The 12,740-nt window shown below is 47.6% G+C and overlaps 2 non-coding genes across 2 annotated transcripts; one reads left to right on the top strand and one right to left on the bottom strand.

The window, feature by feature from the left end:
* Positions 1-6,914: 6,914 nt before the first annotated feature.
* TRNAA-CGC (transfer RNA alanine (anticodon CGC)) lies at positions 6,915-6,986 on the top strand. The gene has a single exon. It is a non-coding gene; the product is annotated as a tRNA-Ala (tRNA).
* Positions 6,987-7,170: 184 nt separating this feature from the next.
* TRNAG-GCC (transfer RNA glycine (anticodon GCC)) lies at positions 7,171-7,241 on the bottom strand. The gene has a single exon. It is a non-coding gene; the product is annotated as a tRNA-Gly (tRNA).
* Between the last annotated feature and the right edge of the window lie 5,499 nt (positions 7,242-12,740).

The raw sequence follows: 12,740 nt of genomic DNA, 5'->3' as shown, positions 1-12,740 counted from the left end.
GGGGTCGGTCTCTTCTCCCAGATAGCTTGTGATGGGACAAGAGGAAATGTCCTCAAGTTGTGGCAGGGGAGGTTTAGGTTGGAAATGAGGAAACACTTCTCTACTGGAAGAGTGGTCAGGCCCTGGAACGGGCTGCCCGGGGAAGTGGTGGAGTCACCAGCCCTGGAGGCGTTCAAACAACGTGTAGATGCGGCACTGCAGGACGTGGTTTAGTGGGCATGGTGATGCAAGGCATAAGGCACAATAAAAATATGGCCTTCTTCGCAACGTTTGAAACACAGCCAGTGACAAACACCAATTTACGAAAAAGTAATATTAAATCGAAATACCCAAACTGCAGTCCAGCCTGCACACAGAACGGGGGAAAACTGGGGGTTGTTCAGTTTTGACTAAACGGGAGCTGGTTCTTCAATATGAAAAACTAGATCAAAACTGAGGTAAAAACTGAATCCTGTTAATGTTACTAGTAAATAAAAATATATTAGTTTTGGGATGAGAGAGCTTTAATAATAAGAAGTGTCGTAAAGAGAGAAATCAAACCTGGATTGTATACTCACCGGATTGTTCAATAAAAAGCCAACAAAATTAGGCCATATTGATGCGATAAGCAAGAAGAAATATATTAGTTTCCAGATCACAACATTCCAGCACAAGAGATCGTTGGAAAACCAAGTCAATGTGTATATCAGTCAAATTGCGGTTAAATCAGCCCATACTGTTCAGCAAGCAAATTTGCAGAGCTGGCCCCTATCGACACACCGATAATGGGATGTAAATGTGCTGCTTTCTGCTTCACAGCGATTCAGCAATCCTCAGCTTCTTTAAGGAAGACATTTTTTACGCTGAGGGTGGTGGAGCACTGTCCCAGGTGCCCAGAGAGGCGGTGGATGCCCCATCCCTGGAAACATCCCAGGCCAGGTTGGCCGGGGCTCTGAGCAACCTGATCTGGTTGGAGATGTCCCCGCTCCTGGCAGGGGGTTGGACTGGGTGGCCTTGAACGGGCCCTTCCCTCCCAAACCGTCTGTGACTCTGCGTACTGGCTGTGTAAGAACTTACCCTCCCTGCTGCATGAAGACCCTGTTTAACACACACCGTTCGGTCTTGCGTGCCTAGTTATTGTTCGGCCTTACATCAAGATACGCCGGCGCCGCAAGCTCACGACATACCAGACTGGCGTTTAAGGAAATCTGGACCGGTGAGAACCTCTTTGATAAACGTGACCAAGAAAGTGGCCACTAAAGTAGTAGAAGAGGTGATTCCCGGGAGGAGAGCAGGCAGGGACGGCTGGAAAGGGCAGGGGGAACAGTTGTGTGGATGTGAGAGAACATTTTTTTTTAAATCCTGTCAATATATTCCCGAGGTGGGACGGGCAGGTCCAGCCCTCTCCCTACCAGTACACCCATCCGTGCTGAGACTTTGGTGGAGGAATGGGAGCAAAACGGGGGAAATGCCTTCAGTTTGGGGCCTGCATTGAATGCTGTAATCAGTAATGCTGGGTGGTTTCATGCTGGGTGGCATCCAGATCAGGCAAGTCTGGCAAGGGAAAACGAGCGGGAAAATTTCCCATAAGCTTAACAAGCAAAATACAATTAACTGTTCTCAAAGAACAAAGCGCTAACCCTTAGGACCAGCGTTCTGATGGCGTTCCCTGACCACGGCTCCAAGGCCACGGCTGGCCCGGAGCGCGCGGGCCGGGGGCCCTGTCCCCACCCCTCCTCTGCTGGGAACGTCCCTCGCAGCAACGCAGCAAACTCCCGCCCTGAGGGCTTCCAGCTCTCCGTGTTCCTGGTGTCCACGGCCAGTGCGACTCTGCTCAGACTTTTATTAGCAACGAGTTCTTTCAGGGTAGGATGCTTTTTGGCAGTTATTTTTCGGCTCGCTTGCTGTAAGGTGGCTGCCTGGCAGCAGACCCACAGCAGGCTGTGACAGACGTGTTCGGGATGCGCTTCCATCCGCAACAAACCGTTCGTGGTACTCCACCCGCGCTAGTGCAGAGCAATAAAGCGGTTGCTCTGATGTTTTTGTGTAATGAGAACAGACACCAAGATTACTGAATTAATTATTACTATAATTCGGTAATGATAATATTACTGAAATGAGATCGAATGTAAAGTTCCAGTTTCCTGTCAGCTCAAAAGCAGCCTAGTGACAGAAGCTAAACCCAGCCGTATTGTTTGCTAGAGCTATTAGTAGAAGCCCTCATTTTGGTTTGCTTTCTCTGTGAGCCTGGGTGAAGCAGCTCGTTTTCCCACATGGATCAGGAAAGCGGAACAGGAAAGGTTTTACGTGAGGATATTGATGATTTCTGAGGGGAGAGCATGCCGAGCGTAGCAGGGCCCTGATTTGCAGAGGAGGCAAAGGCAGTAACAGTTCTCAAAAACTTTGTGAATGCAGCTCGTGTTGGTGAACCCAAGGAGAACGCCGTGCTTCTCGAACGAGACGGCCGAGCCATGTTTCAGGGATGAGGCCGTGCGTCCCCCAAGCCTCTCTCTCCATGGCAGCCCAGGAGCTGTGACACTTTTGGGGACGAGGAAGGTGTGCAGTTGTGCTCCCTTGGCTTTTTGAACGAGCCGGGACAGCAGAAGGATTTGGAGTTTATGTTTTGGATGCCAGATGTAACCTGAAGGCCATGAAGAATAGAGAAGCAAGAGATTCCCCCGGAGACAACGGAGCCCCGGAAGCCGAAATGCTCTGCAGTAATCCGAAGTAAGCACTGCGCTCGATTTAAGAGGATGAGTGTGAGCCTTGTGCTCTTGTTGTGCAATTTCAGGCAATCGGAAAGGATCTTTCTCACCATTTGTGTGGGTGCTGTGGTGCAGGCTGGGTTAGTGAGCATGTCGTATGGCGCTTAGCATGAGAGGTGAGCTGTTTCCATTGCCATATGTGTATTTGTAAAGCTTTGCTGGGAACAACAAAGAAAGTTTGTTCCAAAAGAGAGCTCGTAATACCTCTACCTTAAAAATACGATACCTAGCAAGAAAAATTTAAAAAAAAAATAAATTCTTATGTATTACACTTCTGCATGCTGGGGACAGAGTGAGAACTGCAAACGTGGAATAAGGTTCAGAGAATAAGCCAACACTTTAGGAAATAATAACAGTGATAGTGTAGCTTTGCAGGGTTGGGGTAAAGTATTTTGCACAGTATTTCAATCTGGCATTCTCTAAGCAGATATAAAGTGTCCTGTGGAACGATGTGTTCTAATGAGACTACCATGGTGATGTCTGTCCTGGTTTGGGCTGGGACAGAGCTAATTTTCTTCCCAGTAGCTGCTGCATTTTGGATTTGGTATTGGGATTTGGTGTGTGCGGAGCGTTGATAATCCACTGATGTTATCAGCTGTTGCTGAAGAGACCAAGGACTTTTCCAGCTTCCCAGGTCTGACTGATGTGCAGGAGGCTGGGAGGGGTACGGCCAGTACCGCTGGCCCAGAGTGGCCAAAGGAAGGATTCCATCCCGTAAACGTCATGGTCGGTGTGTAAGGGGGGTTGGCTGGGATCACTGCCTGGGATCATTCCCAGATCACTCGCAGTTCTGTTCTGTGGCTGTTGCTCGGGACGGGCTGTATCAGTCATTGGGCAGGGAGAAATTCTGCATCATTCACTTTGTATATTCTATTATTCCTTTATTATTATTATTATCATCATTATTAATAGATATTGTTATATCTTCCTTTGCTGTCCTAGTAAACTGTCGTTGTCTCAACCCATGAGTTTTTCTTTCTCTCCAATTCCCGCCCCCATCCCCTCAGGGAGGGTGAGGGTGAGTGAGCGGCTGCATGGTACTCGATTGCTGACTGGAATTAAACCACAACAGCTTCCAAATCAGCTTCCACCTTGGCTTCGTGGGTAGGTCTGTAAATTAAAGGCCTATAAAGAAAGCAGGAGCGTTCCACTCTCTGGATGGCTTTGTAAGCTGTGTAAGCCTGTATAAGTGTGCTAGACTCTGTCTTTCTGAGCTTTACAAAAAAACTCCTATTTGCCTCAAATCCTGAGATGTTAATTTTCATCTCTGATTAAGCAGAAGACCAGATGAGGCTCCTTTTATTAAGTCATGCAGACTCCTACCTGCTTCCTGAGGGCTAAATTTGGCTGAGGAAACCATTGTAATATTGTGTAATTAATTTGCCAGTCAAATAATTTCTGCAGGGCTATAATTTACTTATCTGTCTGCAAGTCTAACGAATCTCCCAGTTCAGGAGATTTAATGCTGATTTTTGCCTTTTTAACTCCTTTTTTAACTCTAGCTTTCACAATTCTTTACCGTGGGCTAATTTGTAACCCGTATTTTTGGAATGTTCTTACGATGTTCTCAGCGGGAACCACAAAAACCAGCAAAACACTTACACGCCTTGCATGAGTGGGAGCTAACGAAAGGCTTCCTCGCCTTATTCCTCTATTTCACAACAAACAAGGGAGTTGATTCAATAAAAAATCCAGGATGTAAAAATAGAGGAGAAAAAGCGACTTACATTTGGAGGACTTAAGATTTTAACTTCGTTCCAACTCATTCTAACGCGTGTGCAGAGCTTCCTAATGCTTGTTCCGAGCACTGCGTTCCCTGGTGAGTGGCAGTAGGTAAAAGCTATTTGGTAAATGTAATGTTGGCCGTGTTTTTTCAGTTGTTTAACTTTGCAAATCACAACTCTGTCCTCGTTTGTTTTGATTTTCTTCCCTAATACATTTGTTATTTAAAATGGTTTAGTCAATGGCGTCAGTAAGTAGTTGGTGTGTTGTTCATGATCTCTGAAATTTGTCACTTTACAGTTTACCTAATCTCCAGCGGGAATGTTTTTTGGAGGAGGACAGGAATGCTAAATAAAGTATAAATAATGTAAGAGATTTGTGAATATTCTGCCCTGACTTATTTAGACACTTCAAACAAACGGACGATATGATCACATGAGAGCAGAAAAATAACTTTAACCGTTTATATATAAATGGCTGACAGCACCGGCACGGCCCGCAGTGCTCGGCCAAGGCTGGTCACAGCCACCGCAGCGGGCTGCGGCGTGGCAAGCGCAAGGAACACGGCACCTGGGGAGCAGAGACCCGGCGTGGGGCGGGCGGCTCTGCGACGGCGCAAGGCGAGGGGTGCGTACGCCTCAGCCGGGTCAGTGACGTGAGCACTCTCCGTATCTTACCGCTGTGCTTTGCTTCTGTGTTTTACTGAATGAGTGTGTATTTTAAGAAGGAATTTTGAGTGCAAACGTTTAATCCTGGGAACAAGTGCAGAAATGCCTATCTGTCTGTTTGGAATTGCACTGTGGCCATTCTGACGCGGTCCGTACAGCGAGTAACTTTGGAACGGAGCTCTTCAGGCTGCGCTACAGAAATCCATCAGCTTGGAGAGGAATTGCTGTGGAGAACACAAAGTAAATTTAAGCATGTGTCTAACACAAATCGATGAAAAATGCAAAAACTGGAGCCGGTTCAATGCCAGGCCCGGTCCCCAGGGGCGAGGAAGGCTGCCCCGAACCACGTCAGGTTTGCGCGGTAGCAGGAATGAGTTAATCCCGCCAAGGAATGCGGAGGAGCTGCCAGATAACAGCGACATTGTTTTTCCCTGATGTCAGCACCGAAACCCAAACACAAAGAGGTGAATGTAGTCCTCTGAGAGAGCTGTTGAGAAGGCTGAATGTCCAGCTTGTGCGGCATCCAGCGGCATTAAGAACTGCTCGGCACAAGATGACAAAGAGTTTCCTGGAACCGGGGGCTGCCTCCAGACCTCCGGGCAAGGCCGGCGCTGGGGGCCGCACTGGAAGGATCCCGAGATGCGCGTGTGGCGAGCTGTGTCACGGCCACGGCAGCCACCGGGCTCCGTTTCTGCCTCCTGAAGTTTTGAGGACGCGCTGTTCTGGTGGGCTCGGGCTTACCAGCGAGCAGATTTACAGCCGTCTATGGGTCATTTGGTTTTACTTGACAGCTCCGTGTAAGGCATCTTATATTCTCCTGTAGCATCCACGTGCTGAGTCTTGGCTGAAAAATTCAATTTACTCTGTAGTTGGCAGGTGATGGTCTAGAGGATATTTAGATCTAGCTGCAATAGAAGCGCGGTTTCACTTTCATATCAGCAGCGCATAAGCTCTTGTATTGGTTCCACAGCGACAGTAATTAAAGACTTGCCGATACGCCCTGGATCTGTAGCTGCTCTGCTCAGCAGCTTGAGTGTGCTCTGCCCTGATCCGCCTCCCGAACCGGCTGTCCATCACAGCTGGGAAATCCATAACGGCATAGCAATATCTGTAATGTTCATCTTCTGCTATTCTGAATTCTGCAGAAAGGTAAACAAAAGGAGAAAAACCTGGGGGAAGGTTTTAGATTGCCGTGTGTTTTTACTGCAGTGGTTGGTATTAACCTGCTCCGCACCCTTGGCTCGGCCGTGTCGTAAGCCACTGCTCTTCTGTGCTCAGCGTTGATGGACACCCCAAATCGTTTGTGTCTTGTGGTCTTTAAGAAAACCAAATTCAGTAACTCCCAGAAAGCTGCTGCTTAAAATCTGGTTTGAAGAGGGTCGGGGTGTTAAGTGCTGCTTTCTGAGGGGACAGAAAAACGCAAGCCACTGAGGTAATGACTGTCGAAACGGGGCGCGCTGGAGGAACCGCGCTTGGTGGCCAAGGGTCCTCCCCACATCAGCACAGCTGCTACGGCAGCTTCTCGTAGGAGTGTAAGTTAAACACGCGGTAGTGTGATGTGGTATGGTATAGACGCGTGCCGGGGGGAGAGCAGCACACATGACGGAGATGCTGCTTCGGTTCTGAAAATAAACCTGACCGGACAGCGGGGGCAGGCGGTTCCCACTAAAGCTAATGGCAGTTGCTGGCTTCGCTGGGAATACGGCTCCGACAGGACCTGGCTGCGGTCTTTTCAGTGTTCTTTAGCTCTCATAGCGCCCGGCCAGGAGCGTCACCAGCCGGGGATGTAGCTCAGTGGTAGAGCGCGCGCTTCGCATGTGTGAGGTCCCGGGTTCAATCCCCGGCATCTCCAGCGGCTCTTTTTATGGTTTTTTTTTTTTTTTTGGTCCCCACCCCGTTTAGGGCGGACACTGGCCGCGGCCCGCAGCGCGCCGGGCCGCCGACACGGCAAGACTTCGACCCCCCCGGCGCCGCTTCTTCCGCTCGGGCAGCCGCGGGGCAAATAAAAGAGAGCAGCGACCAGGAAAAACCGAAACTGCATTGGCCGGGAATCGAACCCGGGCCTCCCGCGTGGCAGGCGAGAATTCTACCACTGAACCACCAATGCACGCTTGAGCACTCACCCCTCCAGCAGCTCGCAGAACTTTATTTTGCTGCTTTTTTAAAATTCCACGTTCATACTCAGTATTTTTGAGCCGTTATTTCCAGGGAAAAAAAAGGTTTTTTAGGGAGCTTGCAATGCCTGCATACATTTTTCCTCAACAGGATAAAAACCCCTAGAAAATGGTATAATATACCCATCATCCTTTATTTTAAAAGCTTTCAGACCCAGTCGCAAAAGGTGTATTTTTGTTCCTTTTCCATACTGGAACCACTTTGCCAGAGAAGGGCACCAGCTAAGGGCTTCGAGGCTGCCAGGATCTACTAATACCGGAATCGCCACGGTACAGCGTCCAAACTTCCGTGCCTCCGTCCTGCCTGATGAAGTGCTGTGGGTCCCGACACTTCCGCACAACGTAGCATTGCGTAGTGGTGAGGTAGCAACAGAATGCCACTGCCGGCGCTGGGATGCAATGATGCCATGTTTTAACAGAAATTCTGTACAGCCCTGACAGTTTGTTTGTCTTGGACACGCTCCCAAGAGCAGCCACGCACAAGGCAGAGTTCAAGGCAAAGCAGCATCAAGGATTTCACGTCAAGAGAACGTTAAGATGCAGGTACGAGGAGAACAGCTGTGCTTAAGAACAGTCTCCAGTCTCCAGACAGCATGGACCACCAACCATCGCGTGAAAGGTAGTAAGCAGGGGTTTACTTCTTCAAGGGACAGTAATTTGACGCTACAGATAATGTTCCAATTTCCTGTCTGAGCACATATTAACATCACAATGTGAACTTCCCGATAGAATCCTCTGCTTACTGGTCCGGCAGCTATTACCCAGCTGTGCCCACTGGAACAGCTCACCCAGAGGGTGAATTATCCTGCATATGTAAAGCAGAAGCTGAGCAAAACTTGCGTTCTCAGTGAATCTGGAAAGAAAGTCAAGACCACAATTTCCTTGCTGGCCAGCTGGATACCAGGCAACAGCATTTCCCAGTCACCCCAGCCCAGAGGAACAATGCCCGCCAGTAACAATGCCATCACAGTTCCCCTTCCCCTAAGCTTAACTGCAGCTCCTCAGTTTTCACTGGCAGAAAGTAAGACAGTAAATACTTCAAGTAAGAACTATTATTTACGCTACGGCTTACAATTGCATTAATCAACCTTGAAAAACTTTTCCCAGACAAACTTCAGACGAGAAATCCCAAAGCAGTTAGGCAAAAAATATCCATACTGAGAATACTCTAATTCACTATTTGGACACACCCGAAAGTTAGCCATGCTGAGGTAAACAGCAATAGTTCTCCCCCTACTTTTATTCTCTCACCGCCTTTCTTTTCCGGTAGCGGAGACACCACAAGGCAGGGGATGGCTGGCGGGGGACGTATCGGCCACGACTGCACAGCCCCGCAGGAACTGGCAGCGCCCCGCAAGAGAGCAGGGTCCTTGGGCTGGCTCTCCTGGGCTGGGCAGGGCAGGGCAGGGTGCTGGGCAGGGCAGGCTGTTTCTGTGGAACTGCCGCTCGTTAGAGCATTTAACAGAGGATTGCCACAGTAACAAACTCTGCACTATTAGCAAGCCCGGCTCCTTCCCACAGTAGAAGTGAAACTCGTTCTTGCGCTCACAGTTAATAACTAGAGAAGAGTTTCCCCTGTCCGTTAGACCACATTTTGCATCTGCTCAGAACATCTATGAGTGTTGGCTGACGTACTACAGAGAACTCGGCACATCAGGAGGAGTTTGGCAGCTCACATGCCCCACTGGAGCTCAAACATTGCTCTAGAACATGCTCTGGAAACACTTTTTCAAGCTGCATGACACAGGCTCATAGTTGGCTTCCCTTTAAAAATGACCGGATGTAGGAGAACGCTGAATGACGGAGAGAACTGATACCTCTAATATTAGAAAATGCAGGTCCAGAGTTGCAGAACTGGTGAAAACGTCATAGGATTGATTCAGCTGATTAAGAATCTGCATCCTGCTCCAGTGAAACAAGGAGTCCTTAGGAGTTCGTTGTCCTAATCATCACAACGGTTGGGAGAACCCTCCCTGCAAAACCTCAGTGCAGAAGGATATTCTGTGTAAGGCTAGCAGAATAGTACAGGAACGTTCCATGAAATTACTCTCCTAAACAAAATTTAAGTACAAGTACTTCATAAAAATAAATGTTTCTCTAGCCAGCATCCATAAAACACACATAACTTGAGAAGTTCAGTAGATGGCTTGAACTGCATCAAGAATCCAACTTCATGTGGCGAGGTTATAGCATCTAGAGAACAAGTTTTAGCGAGATTGCTTAAAATGTACTTTTGTGCATTTCTATCCAATATCTGATGAATGGGTGAGAGGGATTATCTTGTCAGAGAGTCAGGACATCACTCCCTTCAGTTCAGCTAAAAAATCTTCCCAGCAGCTAAGGAGACGCCATAGACCTTCATCAGAAACAAGGAGATCTTCTTAGGCCTTTTTATCCCCCAGAAGGGGACAAAACCATTTTTTTCCATTCTGGGTCACCTTTAAAGGGACTCTGATTGTGCTGCTCCTGGCTAAGGCTTGACACAGTGGCAGAGCAGAGCCAAGGAGCTCCCGGTGCTGCTGCCGACTGCCGCGTGCCTCCGAGGAGGATGCTGTAGCCCAGGGCACTTGTAGCCTCAGAAGTCCCAAGCTCAGCTGGTGCAGCTGCACCAGGAACAAGGTAGGGATTGACAGACAGGCAGTGGTAAAACAGCTCAAATCAAGCTTAGAGCTGCAGGTGAGGATTCCCTGGGGTGAGCGGATATCATCCATTCCCTCCTCTCCAGCTGGTATGACCACACGCTCCCGTGCCATGCAATACGATTGCGGCTGCGCAGCCACCCGCTTTAGAACCGATGTGGCATCGGTCCCTCCATCGGCACACAAAAAAGAGAAAGTGTGATGCTCAAATGTACCTGTACCATTGGCCCTGATTCACCCCTTCACGTGGAGCTGTATTAAAGGGAGATCATATTAAAAATGATGCCTAAGGAGTAATTCAGATGGACCTGAAGTGCACCATACCTCTTTGTAAGAGCCCACTGCCTGGTCACCGGTCCCTCGTGTTTAACTAACACACACCTAACACTCCAGTCCAGTCACGACTCCTTACTGGCCCCACAAACAGTGAAGGACGATAACTTCAGGCCTTTCAAAATGGCTTCTTAAAAGCCTCTTCATAAAGGCTTCCTGTTTCTGTTTCCAGAGCGCAGAAAATTTGTACCATCGCTGGCGAGTGCTCTGCTGAGTGGAGTACAGGCACATCAACTTGATTTTAACAGGTCACGGAATAAGCTGGGCATTTAAAAATATCCACCTACCCAAAAGGACAAACGAATGCGTATTGCAGAGCCTTCAGCAAAGATTGTTGAAACGAAACAAACAAAACAATCGTGGCAATCTTTTAGGTAAGACTTATAATGTAGAACAACTTGTCAGAGCAGGTTAAAGTTTTAAGGCCTAGCAATTTTGACAGCGTCCCTTTGAGCACAGTGAGAGCGCAGGGACGAGCAGGACAGCAAAAGGTCACTTGGTCACACGTATCTGCTGCCTCTCTTAAGTTTATCTCAAGACCCACTAGGCACGTCCCAATTAATTATTTAAATCTGCAGGGAAAAACATTTCTGTAGATGAAAAGGTATAGTCTAAAATTCTAGGGAAGCTACAGGATGGTTGGCGTGGTCAAAAACAGTGTCGAGAGAAAGCTGAGGTGTGGCATCTGATCCACTGGCTCCAGACAGCCAGAGAAGTCGTGTACGTCCAGTACCGCTGATTTGTCTCAGATATCAGCAAAGTGGGAACTTACGGATTTTCCTACATCCCTTTGTTTTCAGCTAACAGTTCTGGGTTACTAAAGGTCAGCAAACCCCGACTGGCAGTGATACGTGTGGTTATTTAAAATAACTTCTCCCCACACATCCATTGATTGCGTTGCCAGCAATCTGCCTAAGTTCCTTGTAAACCAGCGGACACCCCAAAAATGCCTGTCCCAGAGACTATTCAAATGGTCACAAACGAAAGCCGTCAGGCAAGCAACGCTACTGAAATGGGAAGGGAACAAGAGACTCACGTCCTGCACGTCTTCATTATGCACTGGAATATTAGGCTAGGGCTTTCAAAGTGATTCTGTATGTCTTTGAACAGGTTTTCTAAGATTTTTCTCAATTGAATCAAGAAAATACCTGGATAGAAAGCAGATGTGCATATTCACTGGGCCTGATTTTGGCCTGTCATTGTCTGAGAGAAAAAATAATATTGCACAGATTCCAAAAAGCCTTTTCCATGTAATTTTCTGAATATAATCTCTCTCTCTCTCTCTGGCACACGTAAAGAGAAAATAAATTTAGAAGATTGTTTTTATATTTCCTGCCACAACAAGAATCTTTAACCAACAGAAAATAAATACACTTAGATAGTCCAAACGGTCTTACTTTCTGAAAGATACGGTCTCTCTTTTCTCGCTCTCTACCAGTGCAATTCACGTTCTCTACTAGACCCAGCTCAGCTGCTTGCCCCAGAAAAGCATGGACCCTCCACACCACTTCTTCCCACTGCCTGGCTCTCCTGTAGTTAAGCCGTCGGTGCTACCATTGCAGGGAGAGGCCAATTAATTATTGTGTTTGTTCTGCAACAAATAATGTGACCTGTGACCTTATTTTTTTAAAACTGCGATTTCTGCATTTGTTTCTGCGACTCAGCCCTGATGTGTTATCTTTATATAGCAGCAAGCAGCAAGACATAATTACGATGATAACACATTACTTTAGTTTTAATAGAAAAATGAGCCACTTTCTCTTTTCAGACACACACAAACACACACAAACACAGCGCATGTTTTTATCTGTTGCAGCGTGGGGGGAAAACGTGTAAACACCGGCAGCACAGCCCTGGTTCCGTCGGTAAACCGAGCATCTGGTAGGAAGCAACACAGCTGTATTTCCAAATGGTACCTGATACCAGCAGCCAGTGACGGCAGCGCTCTTCCACGTGTAATCCTCCCCGTGACTAAGGACTTCTGTTCTCCGACGGGAGGACCTACCATGGATCTGCTTGAAAAAATCTCTGTAGAGGAATTCTGCTTCTGTTTCTGTCACTCCATGTCAACTCCTCTGCGATGATTATTACCCCTTGCTCCTCACGAAGACATTTTCCTGAAGACAGAGTAGGAGAAAACATATTTGTGAACGTACGAACAGATTTTCTTCTTATGATAAATAACTTTGGCATGCAGTCAGGAAATGCTGATAATCTTCTCCTCTATCTCCCCTTGCTAATGAAGAGAAACCGCCTCTGGGGTTAAGGACAAAGGGTGAACTCTCCGTGAACACAATTTACACCTGCTGAGCACATGATTCGGGTATCTAAAATTCTTGTCTTGGCAGGTGTCCCAGGGACCAAGCCACACGCACCCAGACTTAGGAGGTAATATTTTCATCTAGACATTAAATAAAAAACAGACTCAGGACGGATGGATTTTCTGATACTTTAAGGCAT

The sequence above is a fragment of the Chlamydotis macqueenii genome, chromosome 6, assembly GCF_036417535.1.
Source record: "Chlamydotis macqueenii isolate bChlMac1 chromosome 6, bChlMac1.mat, whole genome shotgun sequence".
NCBI classification, from domain to species: Eukaryota; Metazoa; Chordata; class Aves; order Otidiformes; family Otididae; genus Chlamydotis; species Chlamydotis macqueenii.
This window is presented reverse-complemented; position numbering and strand designations above follow the sequence as displayed.